General features: G+C 37.8%; 1 non-coding gene across 1 annotated transcript; it reads right to left on the reverse strand.

The window, feature by feature from the left end:
* Positions 1–6,526: 6,526 nt before the first annotated feature.
* LOC127099710 (small nucleolar RNA R71) lies at positions 6,527–6,633 on the reverse strand. The gene has a single exon (XR_007794186.1). It is a non-coding gene; the product is annotated as a small nucleolar RNA R71 (small nucleolar RNA).
* Positions 6,634–18,379: the final 11,746 nt, after the last annotated feature.

Below are 18,379 nucleotides of genomic sequence, written 5' to 3' on the forward strand. Positions count from 1 at the left end.
AAATTTTTCCTCAAGTAAACATGAGGAACATCAGGACATCCAAAGTGTCACATTAACCGTAGCCATCATTTTAACCATTCCAGTATACGCCGGATAGTCGCGATGATCTATTGCTACTTACCTAAGGTACACTAGATCCGGGTGTAGGATCTTTCACTCAAGAATACCTAAGCAATCCCTTAAAAGTAAAGCAGACAATTTTAAATAAGTGATCTTGTTTTTAAGGTAACCTCTCTTTTTAAAGTGTCCCCAGCAGAGTCGCCAGTTCTGTCATACGGTGAACTGACTTGGGGTGTTTTGCTTTTTATCGCAATGTCGCGGATAGCAAGAGTCGCCACCGACTTTTCTTTTATCCAATAAGGAAAGGTGGAAAAGAACAGGAAAGACCTCAATAGATTTTGGGTTCGGGAGGTACATTATACAAAGGGAAGGTGTTAGCACCCTTTGTATCCATGGTTATCCATGGGCTCTTAATTGCTGGATCACTTATATTTTTGTCTGAAAAGTGTTGGTGAATTGTTTAAAAATGTTTCGAAAAGAGAGTTTAACTTTGTAATGATTCTCGTATGAATGTATACAAAGTATTTATCTCGTTTGATTTTGAAAAACAGTTTAGAAAAATATAACTTGGTAATGATTCTAGTATGAATGTATACCAAGTGGTGATTTTCTAGGACTTGCAAAGTGTGAGGGGTGGAAAATGTTTTAGGTTATGATCCAGCAATTGAGAGTTATACCTTCCTAAGGTCGTTATGAACGTTTCCTATCCTTATGGGGGTAAAACTGTCCTTACTATTGAGAAGTAAGTAATTTTACCCTTTGGATGTTTAAGGGTCATCGTAGGGTCATCGATAGGTCATTGAAGGCAACAGTTGTAAGGATACCTTAGCATTCGAAGGGACGATCATCATTTAACCGTAGGCTACACCGAAAGGGTCATCGAGGGACAAAATCGTATTTTCGAAGGCAACATCCGAGGGACCATGATTTATTTTATGATGATTTAACCGAAGGGCCGTTGCTAAGTGTATCCCTACATTCGCGGGACATGACCGTTATACCGTAATACCGTAGGGCAAAAGAGAGGTCCAAGATCACATATTTAGAGGCCATGTTTTAAAGTTAATTAGGTAATTAGGGTGAATCTCCACATTAAAATCAATACATTAAAAATAATACATTAAAATTAATTACATTAAAATTAATTAAGCAATTTAGGGCAGCTCTTCACAAGGGTATCCCACAAATAAAGTGGAAGACCTAAACAACAATCTTTTCCTGGGGTGTGTGAACCTTTGCAACATTCAGCAAACGGGTTAGAATACCAAATCAGGGTGCAATCGAGGATTACACCGCGAAAGAAATCACAACAGTAATATGATCAGATAAACAATGCCTGGCTATGATAAAACATGAATGAAAAATCAGAATAGAAAAGTCGGCTACTGTCAGGTTCGCGCCTGCCTCGCCTAGCGAAGGCTTAGCGAATACTCGCTTCATGCTCGCTTAGCGACGTGCTAGCGAGCGACTGCGGATTCTGGTTTTGATATCAGTACAATTTCAACCAATTTTATGCCTTATGGCTTTCATTACAGCAATTATATGGTTAATCATTTAAGGTATTCAAGTGCACACTACAATTCACATGACAAACTTAAGATATTTTCATAAATTTAATCATAATGCCATATGCAAATTAAGAACATAAGGTAGTAATAGCAATGCCAACCTGTTTGTAATCGAATTGTAACCTTGAATTGGCCGACCGGATCGAATTGAGCGGAAGTGACCTTGCTGCCGCCGGCTTTTCCTTCAGGGTTTCTCGGAATTCTCAGGGTTAGCCTCCAGGGTTTTCCGTCTGTGAGCGCGAGGGTTTGCTTGCTAGGGTTCTCCTTTCGTCCTTTTTCGTTCTCCCCTTTTCATTACTGAAGTGCTGGTATTTATAATGCTCCTTTGATGACCTAATGGGCTCAGAATGAAGCCCGAAATTTTCTGTTGTCTGTCAGCTTCGCTAGGCGAGCGTGTAGCGAACGTGTAGCGAACGTTCGCTAGGCGAGCGTGTAGCGAACGTGTAGCGAACCTTCGCTAGGCGAGCGTGTAGCGAACGTGTAGCGAACAGGCCAGTTTGGGCCATTTTCTGGATTGGGCCATTCGTGAGCTGGGCCTTTGTTCCTTTAAGATCAGTGTCATAAAAATGAGTCGGAATGCCCTGAAAAATGTCTTAAAATATTAATGGGCAAATTTTGGGGTATGACACATAGCTTCGAATCTCTGGGCTTATTTTCTGATTGGGCTTGTCATAGTATAAGCCCAATACAGTGCTATCTCACACCATTTTTTCTGCTGCACCCCCTAACTAAAGAGAACCTTGTCCAGCATTGGGCTTTGGCAACTGAAACCCATGTATTTGGACTCTGTTTTGCCCACTGTTTTCCTGCACATCCAAACCAGGCCTACACCTCTGTTTTGCAAAGGCTTTCTATTTTGTTTGATTTGTTTGTTCTTTGGTTTTATTGATTAACTTTGATTGATAAAATTTAGGTTAATTGGATCAATTAGGAGTTTAATTAGAATTTTCATCATTAGAATTTTAGATTCAATAATCATGAAAGTGTCAAAAGACCATTCTACCCTTTAGGGGTAATTTTGGATATTTTACTCATGTAATTGCCATGCTCCCTTAGGAATAGAATTAACATAGATTTTGATCAAGACTTTAATTAACATGCGCATGTTCCCTTAGAATTTGTACATAGAATCTTAATCGAATTTTTGACTAACCATGACATGATCCCTTAGGATAGTCTAATTCAATTTTAACCATTAGATTAGGTTTTAACCAAAAATTCCAAATCATTTCAAATCCTCTGATTTAAATTGATCAAAAGCAATTTTGATCAATTAAGTCCTTTGAACTTGTATAATCCCACAGTCTGGATTGAGTGACCAAAAGACCCTTGGTCACTTAATAAGACTTTTATTCTAAGTTGTGGAGCTCGAAGCCTCAAGTCAAGATCTTTCAATCAAGGCATCCTCAGTCATATCAAGCAGCGAATTATACAAGATAAATCAAAGGTCAACACTTGGTAAACACGATTCAATTGTACGAAACGACCCTTAAGTAGTAAGGAATGATATGATGGAGTCTCTCCTACCCTCGTCTAGATCGACTTTGCATATGGGGCATATGCCCCAAATATTCAAAGCGTTCATCCTTATTCATAAACTCTAGTACAATACTGTCGCAACCTGAAAAAGGAGATGCGAAAAAACAACCGGCGAGAAAGAAATGACAGAAGAGTCGCCACCGTGCGTTATTTATCCCAAAGGAGGGAAAGGAAACGCTCGAAGTAAACCTGGAAAAGGGAAAGGAAAAGACAAGGTCTCGCAACCAAATCTTGGGTTCGGGAGTCGATTATGCGAAGGGAAAGTATTAGCACCCCTACGCATCCTTAGTACTCTACGGGATCCACTTTTGTTGTTCTTGTCTAAAGGGTGTGGGTTTATCTAATGTACTATTTGCTAAAAGAGGGGGTCAAAAGAAAATGACTCGCACAGATATCGCATCCACTGCATACGTATCTCATCTGGATATGAGAATCAGAGTCTTCGTAGCTCGGCTGCCTATGGGTTAAAGAGGAGTGTGCTCGCTAAGACATCGCGTCTTATGCCTACGTATCTCATCTGGAATGAGAATCAGAGCAAACCGTAGTTCGGCTAACTACGGGTTAAGGGTTATGTTTTTTAGATGAACGACGTTACTACGCAATCTACCGGATGCTCGACCTTTGGAGACTTACTCGCCTGTAGTAGAAGGAGTTAATGTGTTCTTAGGAGAAGAAAAATCAATGAGTTTGTTTGGGTTTTAGGAATGCTCATGCAAAAAAGGAAGTCCTAGACGAAGGAACAGTGCTACCTTACTTGACATGCAAACGAGAGACTATACGAAGCCTAGCAATCCTATGGGGAGACGATCACACCATACAAAACAAACATGCATAAAGTAAAATGCCACCAAGGGGGCTCAAACCTACATGGGTAGGGCTTTAGTCAAGAGGGGTCATATCAACCTCGACAAACAAGCCATGGAATAGGTAATCAAATGGGCTCTTAACCACTGACATTGAACGTCAGGGTGAGCAGATTGATAACATGAAATAATATCACATTTTTGGACTCGATTTAATTAAATTATATTATTATTTGTTTCAATTTATTTCATATTATTCGATATTACGTGGTATTTTCCCTTCTATTTGTCTCAGGTAACTTATTTGAAGCATAAGTGAAAAAGGAAGAAAAGGGGGTGCAAAAAGAGGATGAAAGCAAATTCCACTAAAGCCCAGCCCACAATTACAAGCAAGAACCGCTGAAGCTGTGACGACCGCCACACAAGGTGTGACGAGCGTCACGCCCCCTGCTAAGTGTTACAAGAGTAACACATGGTGTGACGAGCGTAACACATGGTGTGACGAGCGTCACACCCCCATTCCTATATTTTTGGGTTTGATGCGTAACAGAAGCAACGGAAGCACGTTCCTCCTCTTTCTTCGCTTGACCAATTGACGTGAGAAACCTACCAAAGGGAAACAGTTACAAATGAGAGTAATATAAATAGAGCCAAAGATCCAACCCTGCAGCTCTCGCTCAGTCTCGCTTCTTTTTCCGCCGTGCAAGCATTTACAGCATTAATTTTCTACAGCTTTCTATTATTAGCAATTTTTATTTCATTTTCTTTTCCAGTCAATTTTCAGAGCACTTAATTAATTTTTCACACAATAGTTTCTACACCGGAAATTATTGTGTATCTTTTACTGGATCTAACCTTACGTTAGATCATAGTATTTTATTCCTTTGCTTTTATTTTCCTGTCCGATTGAAGATTGCAAGAACAAATCCAACCGGTCTGTGGTGGAGTGTTCAAGATTCCTATTAATTATTCAGGTTCTTTAATTTATTGTTTTAATTTATATATGCTCTGCATTACTATTTATTTATATTGTTTGCCTGATATGGTTTTATTTAAGCATGATAATTGTTCAGACCTGTTTAGCATGTCCGACTAATTAATTTAGATATCGGTATGTAAAGTAAGCGGAATAAGGAATCAAAACTAAGTTGGTTTAATTTTATTTAAAATTAAAGTCACTCTTTTCATGGTCTCAATTTACAGAGTTAATACCAAGGTTTTTGTACGAAAGTAAAAGACATAAAGAAGTTAAAATCAATAGAACGACGGTTTGAGTTTTTAACTGGACAGTGTAAATTGGACATTAATTCTAAATCAGGGCGAAAACAATTTTTAGAGTTAATTAAATTCTAATCTTTTTCAAAAAGTATTTTTAAAGGTTGAATGTGAGGACGAGAGTTAAGCATTTAAGTTTAATTATATAATCTAAGTCAATAGAGCGAGAGTTTGAGACAAGGGTGTTTAAACGGTTATTATTTTAATGAAAAGAGTTTCTATAGATTCAGTTGTTTTCAAAAAGTGATTTTGGACTTAACTAATAAGTGACAGCTACGTTAACATAAAGTCATAGTCTATTCAACAGAGCGAGAGTTTGAGATAAGACTTTTAAATCAATAGTGTCTACTGAAAAGATTTATTTTAAAAACCAAGAAACCAACGAAGATTTGATTCCCTAATTACGACGAACTACATACCGATATCCGCTTAATTGATATTTAAATTAGATCCAATATTAGTTTTACTTTTCCCCCTAATCATCAAAGTATCATCCGCCTTAGCTTTACGAAGTAACCTTAGAAAAACGGTATATCGATTCATAAGTCCCTGTGGGATCGATATCTTTTAAAACTACGCGATAGAACTGTGCACTTGCAGTTAGTACCCCAATAGACTTATAAAGTCGCGATCAAGTTTTTGGCGCCGTTGCCGGGGACTTTTATTTAGTCGATATCGTAACCCTTCTGTTACGCTGTAGAGACTAAGGCAATTTTTTTCTTTCTTTCGTTGATTTGTATGCCACACACTCGCTCACAAGGCGAGCCGTTTTACTTACGAATCAACGACATTGAACTATATCTCTGAGTCTTACGACGAATTTGGGAATATCGTGCTACAAACAATCTCCCTCCTATCGAAGTGCCCGACCTCAAAAATCTTCTTCCTTCGTCGATACCCGAGATGGCAGAACCAGCTCGTGCTCTTCGAGATTACGCCGCTCCATCGCAAGATGAGCCGCATTCGAGTATTGCTCCACCCGCAATCGAAGCAAACAACTTCGAACTTAAACCTTCGTTGTTACAAGCAGTGCAACAAAATCAATTCTCTGGAAATCCTACCGAGGATCCAAACCTTCATTTATCCGTATTTGTCCAATACGCTGATACTGTTAAAGCTAATGGTGTCACTTCAGAGGCGATTCGACTTCGTCTTTTTCCCTTCTCGTTAAGAGATAAAGCTAGAAGATGGCTTCAGTCTCTTCCTTCCAACTCAGTCACCACATGGAATGAGTTGAAGAAAGTTTTTCTTGCCCGATATTTTCCTCCAAGCAAAACAGCTATGTTGAGAGCCCAGATAAATGGATTTAAACAGAAAGATAACGAGTCTCTTTTCGAAGCATGGGAAAGATACAAAGACATGATGAGACTTTGTCCACACCATGGTTTAGAGGACTGATTAGTAATTCATACCTTCTATAATGGTCTCTTATATAACAAGGTTAACAATAGACGCCGCCGCAGGTGGTGCGCTTATGGATAAACCTTACGCCGATGCTTATCAACTTATCAAGAGCATGGCCCAAAACCATTATCAGTGGGGAAGCGACCGAACAATGGTAGAAAAACCTCAAACGAAAAGTGGCATGTACGAGATAAGTAGCCTTGATCATGTTAATGCAAAAGTGGATGCTCTGGCCCAGAAAATTGAAAGTTTAAATGTATCACCTCCAGCCACCGTGGTTGCCGCAGCTCAAAATTGTGAAGTCTGTGGAATCCAAGGTCACACTCCTGCAGATTGTCAACTCCTAATAGGAATCCAAGCAGAGCAAGTGAATTATGCTCAAGGAAATCCCTACTCGCATACCTATAACTCAAACTAGAAGAACCATCCTAATTTTTCATATAAGAGCAATAATGCTTTATACGCACCAGGACAAGCTCCCAGTCAAGCCCCAGCTATACCCCCTGGATATCAAAAGCCGACCCCATCCACACCTAACAATAATGTTCCTAGGAAATCCAACTTGGAAATCATGATGGAGAACTTCATAGGTTCTCAACAGCAAACCAATAAAGATTTCTTAAACCAGAATGTACACACCAGCGAACAAATTAAACAACTAGCAAGTAAAGTAGATGTCCTGGCTACCCATAACAAAATGCTGGAAACACAAATATCACAAGTAGCTCAACAACAAGCGCCTACCGCTGCCCCAACTGGTACATTTCCTGGACAGCCCCAACCTAATCTGAAAAGCCACGCTCATGCAACCATATTGAGAAGTGGAACAGAGGTAGAAGGATCGTCTGATCCAAGAATTGAGAACCAAAACTCTAAAAAGTCAACTGAGGAAGAAAATAAACCTAAGGAAAAGGAGGAGAGTAATAAGGAAACCGTAGAAAAGAAAGAACCTTATGTACCTCCACCACCTTATAAACCACCTATCCCTTACCCTCAAAGGCTTATTAAAACCAAAGATGCGGGCCAATTTAAAAAATTTGTTGACTTACTGAAACAATTAAACGTCACAATTCCTTTTACAGAAGCTATTACGCAGATGCCCTCATATGCTAAGTTCTTAAAAGAAATTCTTTCTAATAAAAGGAAACTTGAAGAGAGCGAAACCGTTACACTCACTGTTGAATGCAACGCTATTATCCAGAATATGCCTCCTAAACTTAAAGATCCTGGTAGTTTCTCTATACCCTGTCACATAGGAAAATTTGTCATAGACAAAGCTCTATGCGATTTAGGAGCCGGTATCAGTGTTATGCCTTTATCCATATGCAAGAAACTGGAAATGGGAGAATTAAGACCAACTAAAATGTCTGTGCAATTAGCAGATCGTTCCGTTAGATATCCTGTAGGAATTCTTGAAAACGTTCCCGTGCGCATAGGTCAATTCTACATTCCAACCAATTTTATAATTATGGACATAAGAGAAGATGAAGTTACACCCATTATATTGGGAAGACCATTCTTAGCAACCGTCGGTGCTATCATAGACGTAAAACGAGGACGACTCACTTTCGAAGTAGGAGAAGAAAAAATTGAGTTCATTCTTTCCCAATTTTTGAAAGCACCTGCAATAGACGACACATGTTACTTCATGGATATCATCGATGAATGCATAAAAGAAACAGAGTTAGAAAATGACAAATTGTCTGACTATCGTGTAGAAGACAAACTGAACCAATGTTTAGCAATGACATCGGATCCTACGCAATGCCTTAAGAAACCAAACCTCGACCTGAAAACACTTCCCAAAAATCTGAGATATGAATTCCTAGACTTAGAACTTGAACGACCAGTGATAGTTAATGCAGACTTAGGAAAACTCGAAACCGAAAAACTCCTACATATCTTAAGAAAATACCCAACCGCACTAGGATACAACATCACCGATCTTAAAGGGATAAGTCCTTCTATTTGTATGCACCGCATCATGCTAGAAGAAGACTGTAAAACTTCTAGGGAACATCAGAGGAGACTAAACCCGATCCTGAGTGAGGTAGTGAAAAAGGAAGTAACAAAGTTATTAGAGGCAGGTACCATATATCCTATATCTGATAGAAAATGGGTTAGTCCTGTACACGTAGTACCAAAGAAAGGAGGTATAACAGTTATTGAAAATGAAAAAGGAGAAACTATAACCAAACGAATCGAATCGGGATGGAGAATGTGCATTGACTATAGGAAACTAAACAAAGCAACCCGAAAAGATCATTTCCCTTTACCATTCATTGACTAGATGTTAGAACGATTAGCAAAACATTCTCATTTCTGCTATCTAGACAGATACTCAGGCTTCTTTCAAATACCAATTCATCCTGATGACCAAGAAAAGACAACATTCACATGTCCTTTTGGTACCTTCGCTTATCGACGAATGCCGTTCGGCTTTTGCAATGCTCCTGCAACCTTCCAGAGGTGCATGATGGCAATATTCGCCGATTTTCTCGAAAACATCATGGAAGTATTTACGGATGATTTTTCCGTATGCGGACAAAGCTTTGAAGAATGTCTTGAAAACCTAGAAAGAGTTCTAGAACGATGTGTAAAAGTAAACCTAGTACTTAATTGGGAAAAATGTCACTTTATGGTACAAGAAGGAATTGTTTTAGGACACATCATATCAAATAGAGGAATTGAAGTAGACAAAGCCAAAATAGAAGTAATCGAAAACCTTCAACCTCCGTAAACTGTGAGAGAAGTACGAAGCTTCTTAGGACATGCCGGTTTTTACCGACGATTCATTAAAGATTTCTCTAAAATAACTAAACCTTTAACTGGATTATTGATGAAAGATGCTGAATTCATCTTCGACAATAAATGTTTAGAAGCATTTCAAACGCTTAAACAAGCATTGATCTCCGCGCCCATAATGCAGGCTCCAGATTGGAATGAACCATTCGAAATAATGTGTGACGCAAGTGACTACGCCGTAGGTGCTGTCTTAGGACAACGAAAAGATAAAAAGCTTCACGTCATATATTACGCAAGTAGAACCCTAGACGAAGCACAAATGAATTACGCCACGACCGAGAAAGAACTTTTAGCAGTAGTATTTGCACTAGATAAATTTCGTTCTTACTTGGTCGGAGCTAAAATAATCGTTTACACTAACCACGCCGCCATTAAGTACCTCTTAACAAAAAAGGACGCTAAACCTAGACTCCTAAGGTGGATTTTGTTGCTACAAGAATTCGATTTGGATATCAAAGATAAGAAAGGAACTGAAAACGTAGTAGCAGATCACCTCTCTAGACTTGAAAACCTGGAACCGGAAAGAACATCGATCAACGATGATTTCTCGTACGATAAACTTATAGCTACTTTGGAAGAAAATAAAGCTGATAAACAAGTAGAGACCACCCTAGCTATATGTGTTACACCATGGTACGCCGATCTCGTCAATTATTTAGCTGCCGGAATAGTTCCACCTAATCTATCTTACCAACAAAAGAAACGATTCTTCCATGACATAAAACATTATTACTGGGATGACCCTTTACTTTTCAAAAGAGGCCCCGATGGTATTTTTCGTCGGTGTATACCTGAAGAAGAGGTAGAAAGTATAATCCAACATTGTCACTCCGCTCGTTATGGTGGACATGCAAGTACATCCAAGACCTGTTCTAAAATCCTACAAGTTGGTCTTTATTGGCCAAACATATGGAAAGATATACATAATGCCATCAAGAAATGTGATAGATGTCAACGCACAGGAAACATATCTAGACGCGACGAGATGCCACAAAAGGGCATTTTGGAAGTAGAGATTTTCAACGTGTGGGGAATAGATTTCATGGGACCTTTTCCGCCTTCTTTTGGTAACAAGTACATACTCGTAGCAGTTGACTACGTATCAAAATGGATTGAAGCTATAGCTTCTCCAACAAACGACACACGAGTAGTAACTAGACTCTTTAAGAATATAATTTTCCCAATATTTGGTGTCCCAAGAATAGTAGTCAGTGATGGAGGATCGCATTTCATATCTAAGGTACTCGAAAAACTACTGTTTAAGTATGGTGTAAAGCATCGAGTAGCAACACCTTACCATCCTCAAACCAGCGGACAAGTGGAAGTGTCTAACAGAGAAATTAAACAAATATTAGAAAAAACAGTCGCCACCTCAAGGAAAGACTGGTCATCAAAACTATCCGAAGCTTTATGGGCATATCGAACCGCCTACAAAACTCCCATAGGAACAACCCCATTTAAGCTTATTTATGGAAAATCTTGCCACCTCCCGGTAGAATTAGAACATAAGGCCTACTGGGCTATTAAAAATCTAAATTTAAACTATAAGGCCGCTGGTGAAAAGCGAATTCTTGACATAAACGAATTAGAGGAACTTCGACAAGACACCTACGAAAATGCCAGAATCTACAAAGAAAGAACGAAAAAATGGCATGATAAACGTATATCAAGAAAAATCTTAAAACAAGTCGATATAGTCCTTTTGTTCAACTCTAGACTTAAGTTATTCCCAGGAAAACTACGTTCTAGATGGTCAGGCCCTTTCCAAATCACCAATGTCTTTCCAAGTGGAGCGGTGGAAATTAAAGGAAAATCTATTGAACCATTTATCGTAAACGGGCAGCGTCTAAAACATTATCATTATGCTGAGAACAATGAAGATTCGCAAGTCCTGCACTTAGACGTAATGCCTCCAGAATTTATAGATTATATTTGATAGTTTTTATGTCGAGCTTGCGACATTAAACAAAGCGCTTCGTGGGAGACAACCCACAAATATTTTTTTTTATTTCTTCTTTGACTATTCTTTTAAATTTTATTTAGTATTCATTCTTCATTTATTTTAATTTATAAAAAAATTCTTCTTTTCTTCTTTCGGCATTTGGCCAAATCCTGACTAAAACTCTTGTTTTTCTTTTCTCTAGCTAACACTAACCTGATGGGACAAATTGATCGTATGGGTATCAAATTCAGAGGGAAAGCTCATAAATAAAAGTTTGAGGAACTAGCAGAGAGAGAGATGCTACCTAGCTTGTATGCTGATGACTGGGCAATTACTGCCCTTGGACTAAGAGAAAGTGTCATGTATTTGCTGAGTCAAATAGGGTGGGAAACCACTCCTATTCGAAGACAATTCGTCACTTACCGGAGACTGACTCTATAATTCCTTAGCTCTCTGATCTATCTACCCAGTCATGGAAAAGGAATAAGCAGAGGTTTCATTCAGTTCAGAATGTTCAACATGGAGTATCAATTTAACATTCAAGACTTTACTAACCTTTTAGGGTTCCCTACCTCTTTTGATACATTCACAGTGAGCCAAGAAGACCTTTTTGAATATAGAGAACTTGAACATTTTTGGGGAAGTTTGACTGGAAATGACGACCCCGAGGAACATGAGTTTCTTTCTGGAAACATACATAACCCGGCCTTTCGTTATTTCCATAAGATCCTGGCCCACACCCTTTTTGGGAAGAAGTCAAATACTACTACAGTATCACGTGATGAACTCTTCATCATATTTTGTGCTTCCCAGAACCGTCCAGTGAATGGTGCCACTTTTATGTTGGCGAACTTTGACCGCCTTATCCAAGATGAACGGGCACCGATTCAAATAGGCGGATTGATAACCATGATTGGTAATGCTATCGGATTACGTCAACCTATGCTTGACCTAAGCCCTTTTTATGGCATTGCGACTATGAGTATACCCTTCCTTTTCAACATTATGTTTATAGCAAACCTCGGGCCTGAAGAGTTCGAACTAATAATTGACAACCAAGTTCTTTGCCTATTCACCTTGCCTAGTCCGAGGACTAGTGTTCATAACCGCAATAACTGGCTCTAAAACCCATGAGTTTTCTTCTTCTTCCTCTTTATTTATCCCAATGAAGGGATAGGGAAATATCGATAAAACCTTAAGGAAATGGAATAATGGTCGTCGCAACCATATTCGGGTTCGGGAGTGGATTACGTAAGGGGAAGGTATTAGCACCCCTTACGTCCGTTGTACTCAACGGGAACCTTTTAGTTTTAATTTGCGTTTCGAGTGTTAATTTATGTTTGTTTATTATCTTTGGGTTATAAAATATTAGAAATTGAAATGGATGGGAACCTCGGAAAAGGAAAGGGGAGGTTTTTTATTAGTGTGCTCACGAAGATACAACAATCTTCTGCCTACGTATCCTTAAATAAGGAAATCAGAGCATTCGTAGTTCGGGGAACTACGGTTGGTTGGTGTCTTTTACCGAACAGCTATTTAGATCACGTTCTAAAGGCTAAACGCTGGCTTGTCTACTCTCGGCGGAGGCTTTAAGCACTAGTTTGTTATGCGCATTAGAAAGGATTAACAGTGTTCTTTCTGAAAAGACTTTCAGTCACACGGGGATGACAAGCTGGATTAATATGTTGGATATTTTGTTTGGTTGGATGACGATTACTCGGATAGTCGAGTAAGACAACTCGTATCCTAACAGTCGGGAAAGGGAGTAGAAGACTCTAGACCACTTTCTTTTTCATCCTTAGTTATGGAAAGGATTTGAATGATGGTTAAGGTATTTTAAACGGATGACGAATACTCGGATAACCGAGTAAGACAACTCGTATCCTAATAATCGGGAAAGGGAATAGAAGACTCTAGACCACTTTCTTTTTCATCTGAGTGATTACGAAAATAAGTTTGCGTATGGTTGATGTATTTTTAGAATGAACGACAAATACTTGAATAACTGAGTAAGAAAACTCATATCCAAGCATTTGAGAAGAGGAATCGAAAACTCAAGATCATCTCCCTTTTCGTACAGTTTGTTATGAAAATGGTTTGATTAAGTTGTATGTTTGTAAAAAATGACAATTGTTCAACTGACCGAGTAAGAGAACTCGTATTCAAACAATTGAGGAGTGAAGTCGAAAACTCAAAATCAACTCCCTTTTCATTTAGCTTACTGTGAAAATATTTTGATTTAATCTGGGTTCGGAAATTTGTAGAGGAACGACAATTATTTGACTAACCAAGTAAGAGAACTTGTATTCAAATAATCGAGGAGAAAAATTGAAGACTCAAAGTCATCTCCCTTTTCGTTTTGTTATTATGAAATAGTTTGATTTGTTTGTGCTTAGGTGGATGGAAATGACGACTATTTGACTAACCGAGTAAGAGAACTCGTATTTAAATAATCGAGGAGAGGAATTGAAAACTCAAAGCTACCCCCCTTTTTATTTCCAAATGAAATGGTGTTTGATTGTGATTGGGTATTCTAATTTAATTTTAATAAAGAATACTCAATGTTGGATCGAGGTTTAAAATTTATGTTTACGAATGGATTGAATTTATTTAGTGAATAATTCATCTAATCGATTAAATTAAAATCGAATAGGTCTCATTGTAAGAAAGCCCAAGAGTAAGCCATGTGAGGTTGATGGCGATCCTTTAAAAGCGATCGACTTACGAAAGGTGTCTGAAAATGGGGCTCGATATTGAACCGAACGTTGTGTGATTTTAGTGGTTTAACATGATTTTGGATCGATGATGAAATGGAGTGAAATCGAATTAGTAAATTAAAAATGATTATGAAATTGTGATAGTGGAGGAAATCGATCAACATTTAATTGTCAAAATTAATTTATTAAAATTTGGTTAAATCAATTAATTATCAAAATCATTTAATTAAATCAAATAATAAAGTTAATTAAAAGTAATTAATCAAAATTAACTAATTAAGCAAAGTTTTATTAATTTATTTATTTAATTAGAAGAGATAGAAACAAGTGACAATGTCGATTTAACAGTGATCGAAGTGAATTGGTCACGATGTGCTCAACAAGCGGTTTGTGCGTAATGACAACACGAGTAATGTCATACGCAAAGACCAAAATACGGAAAAAATATTAACTTGATGTATAGAAACTTCAACGGCATATCAACATAAAATTGCCAAATCCACAGATAAAAAAAATCTGATTTATGGTAATGAAATTAAACAACCACTCAATATTATTTACAATTTCAATTATAACATATAAGGGTGCCATGAATAGTTAACGAGACTAATGTTCATAAGGAAAACCCAATTCCTAATATAAATTTAGTATCACAGTAACAACATATAATAATAAAAGAGAAATGAACAAGTTTGAAAAAAAAAATATTTTTGTAAAACAAATATAATAATTGTTATCATTTTTTTGGAAAGTGAATCAACGTGAAAAGTCAAGATAAAACCTCTATCAACTTCCAAGTAACAACATAATATTATATTTTACATACTTATATTATTTCACATAACTAAACAAATCGACACTAATCCATGATCCACATACCCACTAAAACCCTCCCATGAGGGTAAAACAAGGTCGTATAAATGCACTCATATGCAGTAGTTTTAACAACTTATCAAAATAATTTAATTTGAAATTCTCAATACATGGAACAGAGCAATTTACTTCATCATATTTTAAATACAGAATGAACAAACAATCAAATAGCAGTGATGGTGAAAAAAGAGTTAATACCATATTGAGTGAGCAAATTGTTTCCTTGATGAGTGTAGTGACTTTACATGCTCTTGTAACCCTTTCTCTATTTCACACGGTTGCAACACGAATCGCAATGTCGTTGCTGCGTCGCCGAGAATGCTACTGAGATATCGTCGGCTCCACTTTACCACAACTGGACTTCGCCGGAGACAACATCAAATGGCGATGTTTTTGCTCTTCCTCCATATGTCTCGTTTGTGGATATTTTATCATCCCTAGCAGCCATTCTCAGATTTACTTCCAAAACTGCGGCATAGATATAGAATCCAAACGAATCGCAACTCAAACGTTATGGTAATGATGAACTTGTGAGGTTTAAGGTGAGCGGATGCGAGTTACGGAAGTCAAGGGAGATTGTCGGTTGTTGGTTTTGATGGTGAGTGGCAGAGGCGGAAGGAGATTCGGAAGCTTGTTTGTCACGGCGGATTTTGGATGTCACCGGTGGAAGGAGTTTGAAGGAAGGTGGATGGATGGTCTGTGATGCTGACGACGGTCATGGTGAAGCAAGGTATGTGTGGATTTTTCGGTTTAGTGGGGGAGGTTGAAGGAAGAAGAAGAGGTTAAATGGTGGTATCGGTGGAGACTTTGAGTGAGGAAGATGAGATTTCGCCGGAAACAGAGGGAGAGAAAAAATGGTCGAAGGAGATGCAACAAACCCTTTTTTATTGGCCAAGCCCCAAAATCTGTTTTTCAAAGAGAGAGAGAGAGTATTTTCTTTTTAATGGAGAGGGATCCCTTGGAGAAAGTCTGTCCCCCCCGAGAGAAGAGAGATCATTGGCCTTCTCCTTTTATTTTCTTTTTCCCTTTTTAACATTTCCTCATTACCGTTGGAGGGTGTGTGTATGAATTGAAAGAAATCCCCAAAAATATGCTTTCCCCAAATCACCCCCAAAATGAAAATATCCCCGAAAGAGTAGCGTCTGTGTGAGCAAAGAGACGTTGGGAGGGGGCTACGTGGCAGCATGTAATTGGAAGGAAGATATTTTTAGAATTTTTAGATTTTATTAAGTAAAATAATATGTTGATTTATGATTGGTTAATAAGGGAAAATGAGGATGATGCATGTGAACCTTTGATTAATTTTGAATCAATGATCAAGATTGAATTAAAGAAACACAAACTGATTTAAAATATCAAAGACGCCCCTTCTAGAAGCTTTAATTAATTTAAATGAGATTAAATCAATTGAAACAGTTAAAATTCACAACTTCTAAAATAAATATGGTAAAAATAAAACAAAGACATGAAAATTTCTATTTATTTAATTTGAATACTTTGACAAAAGAATAAAATTAAAATGATTAAAAATGAATCAAAGTCGAGCGAAAATTTGTTCGAAAAATTAAATCGGATACATTAAAATGATCAGTGCGAAATATACTCATTGAAAAACTACAGCGTTTCTTTTAATTTTAAAATAAATTTTCACCGGTTAATAGGTTCAGACGGATTAAAATGTAGCTGAAAAAGTTGTCGAAAAATATAACGAGCATACCCGATTAAACTATGTGGACCGTAGATTAATAATACTGACGTCTGCAAGTTTGATTTTGAAACTTTGTATCCACTGATTTTGTCTGTACTTGAGGAAATGATTCAACCGATTTGTCTGTATTTTCAATAAATTTATTTTGACTGATATTTTAGTTATTATTCATGATGGAATGCATGTCATGTTGTGCATATGATGCAAATTAAAAATGAAATCGATTTTACAAAAATTTAAATATGCCCAGACAAAATTGGGGTATGACAATGCCCTATTATTATTTGTGTATTATGGTGAATGAAGTCACCTATGATTGATGAATTTGTTATGGTTCGTGGAACCAACGTTTGGTGGAACCGATCATGTATTCAGAATGTGTGTTTTTCTGTGGTGGTACACATCTCTATTGGTATGCTTAGATGAGTAAGCATTGGGATGTGGGACCAATGATTCGAGCCTCAATTGGGTTTGAGCCCCAACCATGGCGGACATGGGGGAAAGGTGGACACCTATGTGGGTTAGAGTCCCATACGGTGAAAGATACCCTAGGTGGGTTAGAGTTCCATACGAGTGATGGTTCTCAATAGTGGGTTTAAGTCCCATAGGGGGACCGGATATCCACCGCGAAAGTCGAATCATACGAGCATGCATGAACCGAGTCTGGCTTAGACGTAAGTCCGATCGGAATTGATGTTTCATGATCTGAATAATGATCGTGGTTGAGTTATGAGAACTCAGATGCATGTTGTCATACAATTGCGAGATAGTTCCCCATCGCTCAGGTCTTCGTTCCCTTGTTGACTTGAGTTGGATATGAGTTGAGTTCGATTAGAATACCCTGTAGAGCCGAGTGGACCCATAGGATAGGAGAACTCACTGAGATTATTATCTCATCCTATCATTGTTGTTATTTTTCAGGTATTCTTTACAGGTTGGATCTAAGAGAAACTGTTATGGATGTTTCAAGGGTTGTTGTTCATTATAATCTTCCGCTGTGGAGTTGTGTGCAATGAAGATATTGTACATAGTTCTTAGATTTTTATTGTTTAGGCATTATTGTATAACATGTTCCATTGATGTTCTAGTTTGGACATGTATATATATATTGATGCCATTAGGCACTTATGTTGTGACAGTACCAAAATTTAACACTTGTATGATATTATTCTAGATATATATTATACGGGTTGTTACAATGGAACACCTTCTCCTGCTAGATCTACTGAATCCATCCAGGACTATGAGATTTGTGACGACCAGATTCCTTATGCTGAGTCTGACCCTCAGACACCATCTGGTTATTATGATATTGACCCTCCACCTCAACCTATCCCGACCGAGGAGTCGGCAATACCAGATCTTAGACATCATATGCCCGGAGCTAATTATAACACCACCATTCAAGCTTTGATGTCAGAACAAGACGCCCTCAGAGAAGAGTTAGCTAATATGGGACAAGAATTTCTGGGATACATGAGCAGCATGACAAATCAATTCCACGAGTTGCTAAACCGTGTTAACTCATTCGCTCCTCCGGCCAGAGATCCTGCAAGTGGCTAGAAGTTGTTTTTTCTTAGTTACTTAGTTTTAGTTTAGGCTATTTATTAGTTTTGTTTCACATTATTTTTAATATTAGTATTTGTTTTTCTTTCGCATGTTTGCTTTTGTTTTCCAATGTTACA

This window comes from Lathyrus oleraceus, chromosome 6 (genome assembly GCF_024323335.1).
Source record: "Lathyrus oleraceus cultivar Zhongwan6 chromosome 6, CAAS_Psat_ZW6_1.0, whole genome shotgun sequence".
Classification (NCBI taxonomy): domain Eukaryota; kingdom Viridiplantae; phylum Streptophyta; class Magnoliopsida; order Fabales; family Fabaceae; genus Lathyrus; species Lathyrus oleraceus.